At 35.0% G+C, this 14002-nt stretch overlaps 1 long non-coding RNA gene across 1 annotated transcript; it reads left to right on the top strand.

Moving 5' to 3' along the window:
• The first annotated feature begins 1828 nt into the window (after nt 1-1828).
• On the top strand, nt 1829-13802 carry LOC310892489. Its single transcript, XR_014578179.1, has 4 exons — nt 1829-2024; nt 2754-2857; nt 5574-5716; nt 11180-13802. It is a non-coding gene; the product is annotated as an uncharacterized lncRNA (long non-coding RNA).
• The last annotated feature ends 200 nt before the right edge of the window (nt 13803-14002 follow it).

Genomic DNA, 14002 nt, shown 5'->3' with positions numbered 1-14002 from the left:
GAAAACTTTACCTCATGTTTATATGCCCTTAAGAGTGTGCCCTTAATCTTTAAGGAGTGAACTCTTTTAGGTCCTTTTCATTCTTCCATGAATACTGCAGGTGTGATATTCCCTCAGAATAGAAATAAACCAACTCACTTTCCAATGACTTGATTTTGTAGAGTGATGTGTTTTTCAATAACTGTTGGTGTACCTGTAGCATAGACAAGGCATCAAATATGGATTATAGTCTATTTGGTGAGGCATTTAGTAATTATCCACATATAATAACTTGTTTTTTAAAAAGGAATAGACACACAATCATGGAGATACAACACAAGAAGGATCATTGATCTGAAGAGCACCTTGAACAGTGAAAGTAAGAAGCTACTCCAAGGAGCAGTTGAAAAGCAAGTTTCTGTTTAAAGCAGAAGTTTAAAAACATCCAGGAATTCATCATATTTTATAAGACAATTTACAATACTCAGCAATTATCCCACCAAAATACCTTGGTTCATTTCCTTACTGCCATTATGTTGCCTGGCTTCAACCAAATATATATCAAACTTACCTAACTATTTATAGGAAGAGGTTGCTCTTCATGGTTACTCTGCATTCAAGTCTTAACAAACTATTTAGCCTATCTCATGCTGATTGTCTGTACTGCCAAATTAAGGAGAATTAATAATTTGAATTTTAAATCTGCAAGGCTTAGGTCATAAAAATATTTTCATTTAACTCTTTAATAAAAAGTCACAAATACAAACTATACGAAGTAAAATAAGAAAAAACAAAACTTGGGATTTAAGCAAAACAGAGAGAAAGGAGGTGGTACTATGACTTTGCTGAAAGTTTTCTTGCCAAAAAAGTCCAGCCTTTAATAACTTTATTTATATATTTGTTTAATAGCATGATGACAGTTTCTTAAATACAGTGGTATTACTGGTGCAGCTCTAATGAGGAAGAACAGATGATCAAGTCTTGTGGCAGTTGTGCAGTTCAGATAATATACTACAGAGATAGATGAATGAGCTCAGAACCATCAGTCTAGAAAGAAAAATATGTGCTCACTCAGGGGACACTTATGTCATAAACTTTTGTACAACAGGAAAGAGTCTAGACAGATAGTTACATGAAAGGATCTCCTTTCAGAAAACATACATGGAAGATACTATTAGACAATGAAGGCATTTGATACATTTCATGTAAATCTGGTTCATATCATGTTATTAACAATAATGGTGTTCTATAAGTTGTGCACACAGAGTATCACCCCTTTGCTATGCATAGAATTTTGAGGATGTGCTTCAATCACCCAGGAAATTAACATACTTAAGTGGTACTTGAAATGTGAATACTTATAGGAGTAGCTCCTCTTTTTAAATGTTTGCATCTTCAAAGCAATGCAGCTGATAAAGTTAACTAATTTGCAATTTGAAGTCCTGAGGACTCTAGAAGTATGAGTTATTACATTTCCAATGTGGTATAATTAATAAAATAAAACAAGGGTATTCAAGGGATACTATCTTCATTTTCTGGGAAGATACAGTTTGCAGAAGATGCCTCAGATTCATTCCTCAAGGGAAGTCCTTGAAATTATGGTACATTTGATCTGATGATTGGTCAGACCAAGGATAAGCACCTCCTGTAGGCAAATGGAGCTGAACTACTCTGATATTTCTTCCAGGGGATCTGAGACCATGACTTCAGTCCTGAATAAAACTGAAGTTAACCTGTCAGGGATTGACTGCAAGGATGAACTGCAGCTGTAATGGATTAACTGAAACAGCAGCTGGTGAATATTTAGTCTGATGATGTAGTTGTAACAAAACTGCTGACTCATTTATAATACAACTCTTCAAAAGATTAGGCTAAAGTTAATGATGTTGTTGGGGGGAGTCTCTCTCATAGAATGTCTATCTTAATAACAGATTGCAAGGATAGAAGCAGAATATCTCATTGTAGCCTGCTTTAAGGGGTTGTTTCTATTTCTAAGCCTGTGCTGTTCCTATTTCAGGTTGGAAGCTTGAATTGATTCTTATCTGGTATGCTAACTAAGGAAACTTCAGATGTATTCTCTTCTGGGACAGGTTCTAAATCTCTTCTCTTGCTAAGTGCTATTTCTTCTTCCAGAAGCATTACTTCTCTATAAATTTATGCTTTAATTACTAACATAGAAGGACTTGGCTTCAGTTTTTTAAACCCAACTATATTTTTTTTCAGTTCTTCTCCCACCCCTGCAGCCCAATAAAGAAGCAAGGGGAAAAAAAAAAAAAAGTAGATATTCTCTTTCCTTGTTACAAGATCAGAAAAGACATGTAAACGGTACTTTGAAATGCTCATTTAAATATAGTTATGTGGTTATACCAAGAAATAACTTCAGGATCGATGTTCTGTTTGGAATCATGAGATATTAAAACTCATGCCAAACACTTTACGCTTACCAGATCAAGGAATACAGTCTCTGTTACCTATAAGAATGAATATTAGCTTCAAATACAATAAATAATATGTTAATAGGAAAAAAAATCAGGGAAAAACCTTTAGCACCATTGTGAATAGGGACCTTTCGTTTGTACATTTTTCTCTACGTGGATGATAGAAATGGGACTTAACTTTAGTATTCTCTATTTAATATTGCTTTCTACTAAAACTTTAAATAAATAAATTCTAACTTGGCCATTAGGCAGTTAAGAATTTAAAGGTTAATGACAGTACAAAGTAATTTACTATGCTCCAATCTGCATTAAATTTGTATCTTTTACTTTTCTAAGTCATCAACAATGAGCGTTTTGCACAACTGTTCATAAAAAACATAGTTCTGATCATTTGAAAGTTTTGCAAGAAATGCACACTACAGGCTGTTATTTGGAATCTGGTAAGTGGAGTATACTGAGTGTGCTTTCTTCCTTATCTTACTTGCTTAGCAAAATAAAATCAATACATTAGTTATGTTTGAAATTTCATGTTCAAACAATTGGAAACTTTATCATAGAACATATGCAGAAAATACAGATTCAGTAGGATGCTTTCATAAAAGTATTTGTTTCAATAAATTCTTGCAGTCTAATGTCCTACTGCTGTTCATGATGAACTTGGGAGCTGGTGTTTTCAGTGTTTTTAGCTATTAGACAATGTCAGTGGTTATTTGTCATGATTCAATAGAGTATGGATTATTGTGATTCAGTATCGTCTGGTTTGTAAAGTTTAGGCTACCTGAATTAAAACTAAAGTTTACGTGACTTTGGGAACTCCGTCCTTGCTGAGAAATTGCTGCATCTACTGGTGAGGTGTCTGAAAGACTAGCAATACTAACATTCCTCTAAGAAGGAGCATTGTTTTACGGAAACTGTCATTTTGGTACTTAATACTCCTTTTCTGTCCATGGATGAAAGACGATTATGCTATTCTACTGAGGCATCTTACTGTTTGTCAGAGTGGAAATGGATTAATTTTGAATTACATAAAAAGGAAAATGTTAAAATCAGTTCAGTAAATTGAAATACTTTGTTTCAAGTTTCTTTTTTATTTCCCTTTTATTTTTTATTTTTTATTTTATTTTTTCTTGCTAGAAAGTTAACGTTTTCTACAGAGCATTTCAACTTCAAAGAAACTTTCCAAGTAAATCTGATATTATGGAAAGCTTCAACAAGTGGCACCTTCAAAAAGTATTTTTCACTTTGTATTATAAAATCGCTTCATAGATACTTGTAATTGATGGGCAGTGCACTAACCTTATTACTTTATATGTCAGCAGTTGAAATGATTTAGACAGGCGCTTTACTTCTCTCCTAAGTATGCTTATCTTATTAGGTATGTCTATGCCATAAAGTGCAGTAATGAGTAGAAATCACTGAGTTATCTCTCAGTGAGCCAACAGGCAGCTCCATAGCTGCATTAGAAGAGCATTGTATTTAAGCTTACTCTGTTTTGAACTGAAGTATATAAATCCAGGTGGACTACTGTACTGCTGGTACTGTAGGATTACTGTATTACTGGACTACTGCTGAAACCTATTCAGACTACACATGGATACATTTATCTAGTCCTGCATAGTAAGATAGATATAGGGACCACTAGATATAGATTAATTTGGAAATACCAAAAATAATTTGTTAAACTATATGCTTAGTTGGGGATCTAGGATAACTTTGTTATGATTATGTTTGTGGAACCTGACTTTCTGAAGGAGAATGCAGGTAGTTTTAAATGCTACAGACCCTCCACAACAGAAGTTACTTAGTCAATTTAAAAATCTTCCTGGTTCAGAGGACTAAAGTCTCCAGATGAGCATATGGGACTGATCTTGATCTGAAAGGAGAAGAGAAAACATGTAACAGAGTTGACGTAGGACTCTCTCAAGGACAAAGTGTTAGCATAACCAACCACTAGGGAAAACAAGCAGGTATAATTTCCCATAAGGGGATTTTGAATCCCGGAAATTCTGGTGGAGGCAGAAATTGTTAACCAAGAACCTACTTAAAGGATGAGATAAATATGAGGTCTCATTACAAGAATGCCAAGAGAGTAAGATGTGTCTTGGAAGAGTATCAACAGTGTTATAGGAAAGAAATCAGAAATATAAAAAAGGTGTTGTGAATTATGTTTAATGGTTTATTCACTGGCTTATTTTAGATGTGTACCAGTTCATACAATTTTTAACTTATTAGCTAAAATAGTACTACCTGACAGGTTAAAAAGAACATTAATCCAGATGACGCATTATCTGTCTCAGAAAAACTTCTATTTCACAGAATCACAGAATCATCTAGGTTGGAAGAGACCTCCAAGATCACCTAGTCCAACCTCTGACCTAACACCCACAAGTCCTTCACTAAACCATATCACTAAGCTCAACATCTAAACATTTTTTAAAGACCTCCAGGGATGATCACTCAGCCACTTCCCTGGGCAGCCCATTCCAATGCTTAACAACCCTTTTGGTAAAGAAATTTTTCCTAATATCCAACCTAAACCTCCCCTGGCGCACCTTCAGCCCATTCCCCCTTGTCTTGTCACCAGGCACGTGGGAGAATAGACCAATCCCTACCTCACTACAGCCTCCTTTAAGGTACCTATAGAGAGCAATAAGGTTGCCCCTGAACCTCCTCTTCTCCATGCTGAACAATCCCAGCTCCCTCAGCCGCTCCTCGTAAGCCTTGTTCTCCAGACCCCTCACCAGCTTCGTCGCCCTTCTCTGGACTCTCTCAAGCACCTCCATGTCCTTCTTGTAGTGAGGGGCCCAAAACTGAACTCACTGAAAACTGAATTTAATTCAAAGCCTTTGAAAGACAATCTTGACGAATGCTTAATTATGTAAAATATATGTCAATTGGGCATAGCAACAAGTGAGTAAGAATAAATTTAATATTTAATTAATAAATTTCCTCTGTACAAATTTCTAGGAGTTAAATTTGCAATGATCAAAATAAATGAATGTTTGCCATGATATTAAAATGACTGGAGTAATTGGTTTCCTAGGAAAAACAATGCATTAAATTTGAGTTGTATCTAATGAAGTCATGAAGTTTTTCTTTTTCTTGTCTTTTGTCCTTTTTTTTTTTTTCCCCTTCTCTTTTTTCCTCTTCCGGCAGCTCTTCAGATTAGATCAGCTCTTCAGATCTTTTCTTCTGTGAAAGCTGGAAACTAACTGCAAGATGGATTAAAGCTTAAATCCAATTAAGAATTTTCATGGAACAAAGGTTAATTGCTCAAATTGCACAATAAACAGTGGAAGGTAAAACATCTTTTACTTCTTCAAATTACTATGCATCTCTCAGATAAGACTTCCTGCATGCCATCCTTTTTTCTGAATCCAATCAGGGAGAAACACTAATCAGGAAAGTAAGTCTAGGTGAAATTTTGATACCCTCCCCCCCCCCCCCCCCCCCAAATATATATGTATATATGTATATTTTTATATATGTATATATATATTGGTAAATAGAGCCCTGAAATTTAGCTGTGAATAGAGAAACCAATGTAACTTCCAAAAATAACACTTGTGCATTTGTACTTGCACTTCATTTGACACTCTTCAGAGCTAAGAGTCAGGCTGATGCGTTGCAATTCAGCATGAAAACTTCTTTTCAGTATGCAAGAATATGTTTTATGACTGATGCTCCAGTTGAATGAAAAACTTATCTAAAGTGAGGTTAATTAATATATCTTTATTCAAATGCTCTGAAAATATCAAGTTATAGTTTATAGCATGTGTTAAAAAAATTGAGAAAGCTTCCAAAATATGTTTGAATTTTTAAAATCTGAGTTTTACTGCTGTACAGTCAAATTCTATGTAAATTCTACGTAAATTCTGATACATGAGGCTTTCTTGTTTACTGATTATTCATACTGATTTTTAACTGAGTATCCAGCTTCAAGGGGAAACCTTGTCCCATTTTACCTCAAGAAAGCTGTACAGCTTTTCTTGTACAGCTTTTCTTGTGCAGTGTTGTTTTTTTGTTGTTGTTTTTTGTTTTTGTTTTTAATTTCATTTTAATGGGAATACAGACTGTGATTGTATTTTCTTTGATGTAAGGTGAAAAAAAGGGAACAGTTTATATTTTCATATTCGTTTTTTGGTGACACTTAAACAGAAAAGAACCAAACTAAAATGAGGAAAAGGCGAGATGCTTTTGGGATTGGCCTAATTAAAGAAAGACTAAGGGAAGAAGATAATAGCCAATACCAGTTATGCCTTCCAGCTAAGCTTCTTTTCTCAAAATGAAAAGTAGCGTATAATGATTCAGACAAAATTAAGTAAACCGCCAAAATCCAGAGGTTAAAATATCAAAGAAACAATAACACAAGCAGCTGCTACAGCCCATTCTTCCTTCAAATGCCTTATGACTTTACTAGAGCATTTATAGAAACAGCATGCTACCTGCATGGCCATAAAGAATTCATGCTTGGGTCAGCAATCGTGATGGGTCAGGTCTCCAGAAAAGCTCCCTCTCTATTAGTACTAAAAGAAGAGACAGCTGTGACAGTTCAGTCTAAACTACCACAGAGGAAGAAAAAAAAAAGTCACTACATAGGAAGAGATGATTGAGTGAATAACCATAAATTATGTATATGATTAAGTTAGTCCTGCGTTCTCCTTGTTGTCTCTCTATAAACAGTTAGTGGTTTCCTACTGTTTATTTTTCAGTAGATTTAATCCTGTAAATATAATTAGAAGCCTTATTCAATATATTTACACAGATTATTGCAAATGCAATCTGTGTTGCTTCTATATTCTCCTCGTGAGGCAAAGAGATAGTATTGCTTTTGTAGCTGCTGTTCTCATTTCTGGATCAAAAGTGGTAGGTGATATAGATCTCTATACAATAGCCTCTCAATCAGTGCTTCCCTATAAAAAATCTGGGTGGAAATATATTTCCTTTTCTTAGTCAACTTAATCTTATTGACTATAACTTTGTTTTTCATAATTACTCGGTTGAGGGTGGAAAGTCCTTGCAGAGAGATCTGGACAGATTGGAGAGCTGGGCGATCACCAACTGCATGAAGTTTAACAAGAGCAAGTGCCAGGTCCTGCAGCTGAGACAGGGCAACCCTGGCTGTACGTACAGACTGGGTGACGAGACGCTGGAGAGCAGCCCCGCAGAGAGGGATCTGGGGATTGTGGTTGACACCGAGTTGAATATGAGCAGCAGTGTGCCCTGATAGCCAGGAGGGCCAACCGTACCCTGGGGTGCATCAAGCACGGCATTGCTAATCGGTCGAGGAAAGTGATTGTGCCACTTTACTCTGCGCTGGTGCGGCCTCACCTCCAGTACTGTGTGCAGTTCTGGGCACCACAGTACAAAAAGGATGTAAAACTATTGGAGAGTGTCCAGAAGAGGATGACAAAGATGGTGAAGGGCCTAGAGGGGAAGATGTATGAAGAGCAGCTGAGGTCACTTGGCGTGTTCAGCCTGGAAAATAGGAGGCTGAGGGGAGACCTCATCACGGCCTACAGCTTCCTCACGGGAGGGAGTGGAGGGCAAGGTGCTGATCTATTATCTTTAGTGACCAGTGATAGGACCGTGGGAATGGTGTCAAGCTGAGACCTGGGAGGTTTAGGCTAGACATCAGGAAGAGGTTCTTCATCGAGAGGGTGGTTGCACACTGGAACAGGCTCCCCAGGGAAGTAGTCACTGCACCAAGCCTGTCTGAATTTAAGAAGTGTTTGGACTCTGCACTTAGTCACATGGTCTAAAATTTTGGGTGGACCTGTGTGGTGCCAGGAGTTGCACTTGATGATCCTTATGGGTCCCTTCCAGCTCGGGATATTCTATGATTCTACTCATGGAAGAAATCCACCAACCACCCAGAGGACCATGTATCACAGAATCAAAGTTAGTTATTTTTCCCTTACTGTCCATGTTTATTGGTTCTATATGGTCAGCCTTCTTATTTGTCCAGTTTTCTATTTCCTCTCTAATGAGAAGATATATATATATTTAATCAAGAGAGCTTGAAATTCATGGTACCAATTATTCTTAAATAGCTGTCTGAGAATACATATGGCAGATCATGTTCTGGATAACTCCAAATAATGCTGGACAAATGTATGACTTATGAAACAGGAGGGCTTAGGCTGCAGAAGGCTGGTTGTCTTGATGTAAGTCCCAATCAGTAAATAAATAATAAAATAAAAAAAGGCAATAAAATATTCAGGTAATAATAAAAAATAATAACCAATAAATTAAAAAAATAAAGTTACAGTATAGTATCATAAAGAAGGCAGCCCACCTTTTTTTTTTGTTTTGTCTTTTTTTGTTTTGTTTGTTTTCTGCGTGGGGGTGGGGGGGGGGGGTAGAACAGGCTTCTTTGTGTATTTTTAATGTTAAATGAGTTTTGTCAAGCAGGCCTGATTTCTTGGATTTTATGCTTTAGTGAATAGGTAAATTCTGGTTAAATAGCAATAGATATATCTACATACTTTTGAGTATATCTACATACTAAGTATATCTACATATATATATATATATATACACACACACACGCTTAGTAAGTATACTTACATACTCTACAAAATTACACAATTCTTGACACAATGGTTGAGGTTGGAAAGGACATCTAGTTCAGCCATTCTGCTTGAGCAGGCTGCCCGGGACCATGCCCAGACAGCTTTTGAATACCTCCAGAGAGGAAGACTCCACAACTTCTCTTGGCAAACTGTTCCAGTGTTCAGTCACCTACTTGTTAAAAAAAAAATTAAAAAAAGCTCTTCATGATGTTTAGACAGAACCCTTGTGTTCCGTCTGTGTTCCAGAGCTCCTGATTTAATGCCATGGAAAAATAATAATAATAATAAATAAAAAAAAATATAAAAATAAAAAAGTGCTAACAGACTTTTGCTTCTGCTTATGTTACAGGGAAGCTAATCTTGAAATATAACCATATTTTGAGGTCTTTTAGAAAATGAAGGTTGACTTTTTTAAAGAAATTATTCTCTAGTCCTCAAATAACTGGTTCAGTGTAAAGAGATCAATTCCTACTGTTGACTAAACAGAGATAAAGAATGGTGTTGTGGGTCTTTCCAGCTTTTTGATAAAGTCACATGAAAGTCCAGAGGTAGAAAGCAGAGGTAAATAAGGAATGGATATAAGTGCAACATTTTAAATCTGGGAACATGCAAGAGCACAGATTAGATTAGATGATTTATGGCAAAACAAGTGATATCACACAACATTGGATGTAAAACAATGGGAATTGAGGGAAAGATTTCCAGCAGTCTCAATGGGCTCTGAAGTTGTTCCTTAGAGATGTAAAGAGAGAACTGTATATCTTGAATAGACCTAGGTTGCATTTTCATATAATTGAACCTGAAAGGTCTTTGTTCCAAACTGGAAAATCATGTTCAGGATCAGCATACACTTTACACTGCATTATTCAGAGACCTGTGAAGGAAGGGAGGTGTTCAGTAGGTAACAGCAATGAGTATATTTTGTTGAAATAGTTACCTAGGGTTTACTGGCACTTATGAAATAATAAACAAATACCTTGTATCATACATTAAATAATTGATTGTTTAATAGCATTTAGAAGTGAATTTAATTCCTGTAGAGGTCCATGAGAGCAGGCTCTCTAATTTGCATGAGAGCAAAAAGGGTCTTTGATTGCATTTTAGTATTGACAAGTAATAGTGACGGACATACTTCCAAAGACTTGCATGTTCATTTCACCTTGGAGATGTATGAAATACCTGGCTAAAATGAACTAAAACAACACTTTGAAAATCTCATTTTATTTGTTATTTCATTCTCTTTACTTTCAAAAGTTATTGACCTGTGCTACCCTTAAGACTAGAAGGTTTTTTAAAACTTTATCTCAGACTGTTCAGCTATACTCAGTCTGTTTCACTGCTTCATTCCAAGAAAAAAAAAAGTGTTCAGAAAGAAAAGATAAACAATAAAGAAGATTAGACTAATATTTTTAGCAATAGTAATATTTTTGACTTATTTCTTTACTATCAAATTCTGTTTGTTTGCTTAAAGTCATGTCACTGGACTTAAGATACTTTCAAGTGAAATTAATGCTTCAGTTAATATAAAACTGTCATCGAACCGTACAGAAAGAGTTCATTTAATACATTGTTGTTCTTTCATATGTCACAATTCCTCTAATACAGGTACTTTCTCACAGTATCAAAGTACATTACTCCTGAAAGTTCTCTTAACAGATCATTCATATCCGCATAATTCAATATTACTCTTCACAAAAGAGTGGGAACCCGTATTTCTTAAATTGTGTAATAGACATCTGGGAAATCATCAAAATGAAACTCTACCAAAGGGGACTCTTTTCTGAAAGGAAGTGTAATTTTATAACATAATCCAAGTCAGAGAAAAAAAAAAGGAAGATTTTTTTTTTTCTGTCAGGTAGTATAAATTAAACAAGTTTGGAAACCAGTCACAAGACTACTGAACTGTTATTTTCCAACATTTATATTCTATATTATTTCTGAAAGCATTTTCCCTGGCAAATCCTGTATTTCCAAGTGTACAGTCTCCTCAGGAGACATTCAGACAGAAGCTTAGAGAATGTAAATGTTCAAAGACATATGATCTAAATAAGCTATCATCATAATTTCCTTAATCTGCATTTTTAATATTAGTTCAATAAACTGACTGTTCTGGTGGAAGATGTTATGCCATGATGCCTAGAGATCTGTATTTGAAGTCAATAACGATCTTCCTCTTCCAAATTACAGTACAAATGGAACAGAAGTTGGAAATGGATCCAGGCCACCAGTAGAAGGAGAATGGAGGGGGAAAAAGTTTTATCTTAAAAAGTTTTATTTTAAATGTTTTATCTCTGGTATGGGTCCCTGAGAAAACTACCTCTTAATTTCTGTAGTGAGGGGAAATAGCTATTACCATCAGGATTGGATAGGAAGACATGAGGGAAATCTACAGGCTTTGAATAACCATGAATAATTGCATTAGAAATGGTTGTGAAAATCCAGAAATGATTAATTGCTAACACCAAAACACGTCAAATAAGTGTTGTCAGTAAAATTTTGAGAAATAATAGAATTTTATGTGTTAGTGTAGAAGGATTTATATCATGGACTCCAATCTGAATTGGAATTGTACTGTGTCTTATTTAAAATTTCAAAGTTCTATGTTTTGTTTTGTGTTTTTTTTTTCCTCCCCATAAAATTTATTTCATGATTCTGTAATGAACTCTTGCATACAGAATAGAGTTAACGTAATTTGTTGACACTTGAAGATTAGATGTCCAATTTTTTTCAAGAGTTTTCCTTATCTTCTGAGAGCTGTGCTTTGTAAAGTAGAAATGGCAGTAAATAGAAATAAAATAGAATTTATTCAAGCTGAGAATTGTAGATATTGAAAGGTGCAGCTGTAAAGTCATTCAGCAGTTGACAGAACCCAAGTTTTGCATAACTTGCTTTAAAAATCATTATTTATCTAGAAAATAAATATTCAGGCAACAGTGGCAGGTCTTCTGTGATGGGTTGGTGAGTTTCCATCTACCTTACTGTTTGTATGAGAAATGAAATGTAGTATATTGGAAGATGTAAGATCAAAAATTATATACAGTTGAGATGAAAAGTATTCTACTTTTAGTAAGCATTAGGGAGGATTCTGAATATCCTAATTCAAAACTGTTTACAAAATAACCATGTATTTCTAAGAAATACTCACTGTTTTTCTGCGTGGTTCATAAAAGACATGCCAAGTAAGTGCTTGAAAAATTAATAACTGAGCTGAATCACATTTTATTATTTCAAAATTCTACTTTGTGTCACCATTTTAATGATCATTTTCCAGGAACAGAGAGACAAACTGCATCTTTCTATGAAAGTAGATGCTTGATGCATTCCTAAAGTATAATTTACATTTAATTCTCAGATAGTAGTTATTTAATTATTCTCTCCCTTACAATGAATAAAATCAAGACTTTAACACCCATTATTCATTCAGATAAAGAACACAGTTTTTCAAAATAGATGTGTGAAGCTAGGTCTCCAAATGTCCTTTTAGACGCTGACATATGATTTTTGATATTTAAAAAAACTCAGCATTCAGCAACCTCCTGCAAGAATTCACGGTAGCTGTTCAAAGTTTAGTATTTTGTGAATTGCATGTCTAAATTTAGTCCTGGAGATTGACTTAACGGAGAGGTTAAAAAAAAAAAAACAAAACAACAATGTGGTGACTGATATGTTGCATTGTACAGATATGTATTTTATCCCTCATTTATCCAAAATTATTTTTCTCAAGTCTTTGGTTCTCCTTCCTAAAGCTGTTGTAAAAAGAAGCTTTAATGTTTATTGCGCTTATAATTGAAAGTATTTGAAAGTGGAAAAAATACAGCTTCCAAACTGAGAATGTCCATTCATTTGAAAAAAGAGTTTCAGGCGCCTGATATTTAGAGTCATATACCATCTTATTGTCATACTATATATCACTGGCTTCATCTTGTAAGAACTATTTCCAGAAGGTGTTGAGGATTTTTTGCTTTTACAGTTATATCAATAAGAGATAGCAATTATATCAGTAGGAGATAGTTTTTTCAAACATATCTTGAGAATGAAAATATGTTTCTAGATATTTCAAAAGTTTAGTGCTTTACTTCAAGGTTCAAGATTTTGGCTTGATTGCTTCCCTAGATCTGTGCACAATTCGTGCTGCAGTACCTCTTAATGCACTGGGACTCTGGACCACTGCTCATGAAGATCTATTAATTATTATCCAGCATGACTTTGTGAAAGCAAACTAACATTGGAGTAGTATATTTCCATGGAAAATATTGAGGAAATATTGCAAGAAATGACATTGGACAGTGCATTGGGACATTGCAAAAGGCAAGGAAACAGTTTCATATACTGCTATTTGAAATGCAGAAGTCAGTAATATACTTCTGAGATGCTGAACTTAAACTAGGTGGAAGCCAGTTCCATTCTTAGCTGGGTATTGCCATCTACCTACAGGATTGACAACACTGATAGATTTCTAGTATCTTAGTATCACAGTTACTTCAAGAGTTAGTAGAAGAATAATCCTGTCTGAGATTGCTTTCACCAAGCTTCCCTTGAACACTGGTGGGGAACCATCACCATTTCTGTTAGCTTTCTGAAATATGGATGTGTGTATGTGACTGTATGTTTTGTTGCTCTCAGCCACAGATAAGGAAAGATAGCTACCTCCGTTTTAAAAACATATTTAAAGTTTGGGGAAAAAAATAAGCAACCCTAATTTTAATGACTTTTCTCTGGGAAATGTGAACAACTGGGATACAGTTTTAACTTCTCAGCCTAATTGTAAATGCTGATTTTTGCAATTCATATATTCACTATTACTCTAATACAACAAGATATATTAAAAGGGAAAAGGTTCATATTCTTTTATTTTTGAAATCACTTTTGTAAAGGATCAAAGCCATAATACTAAAAGTGCATGTGCATGTGTGAATGTGTTTGTGTGCTTGCATGTGTGTGTGGTTTATCTAGTATTATAAAATCCCTGCTGTAGAAACATGATTCCACATAAATATTGAAAATTGTTGG

This window comes from Anser anser, assembly GCF_964211835.1.
Source record: "Anser anser genome assembly, chromosome: 1".
Taxonomy (NCBI): Eukaryota; Metazoa; Chordata; class Aves; order Anseriformes; family Anatidae; genus Anser; species Anser anser.
The sequence above is the reverse complement of the archived record's forward strand: the minus strand, read 5'-3'. Positions and strand labels throughout refer to the sequence as shown.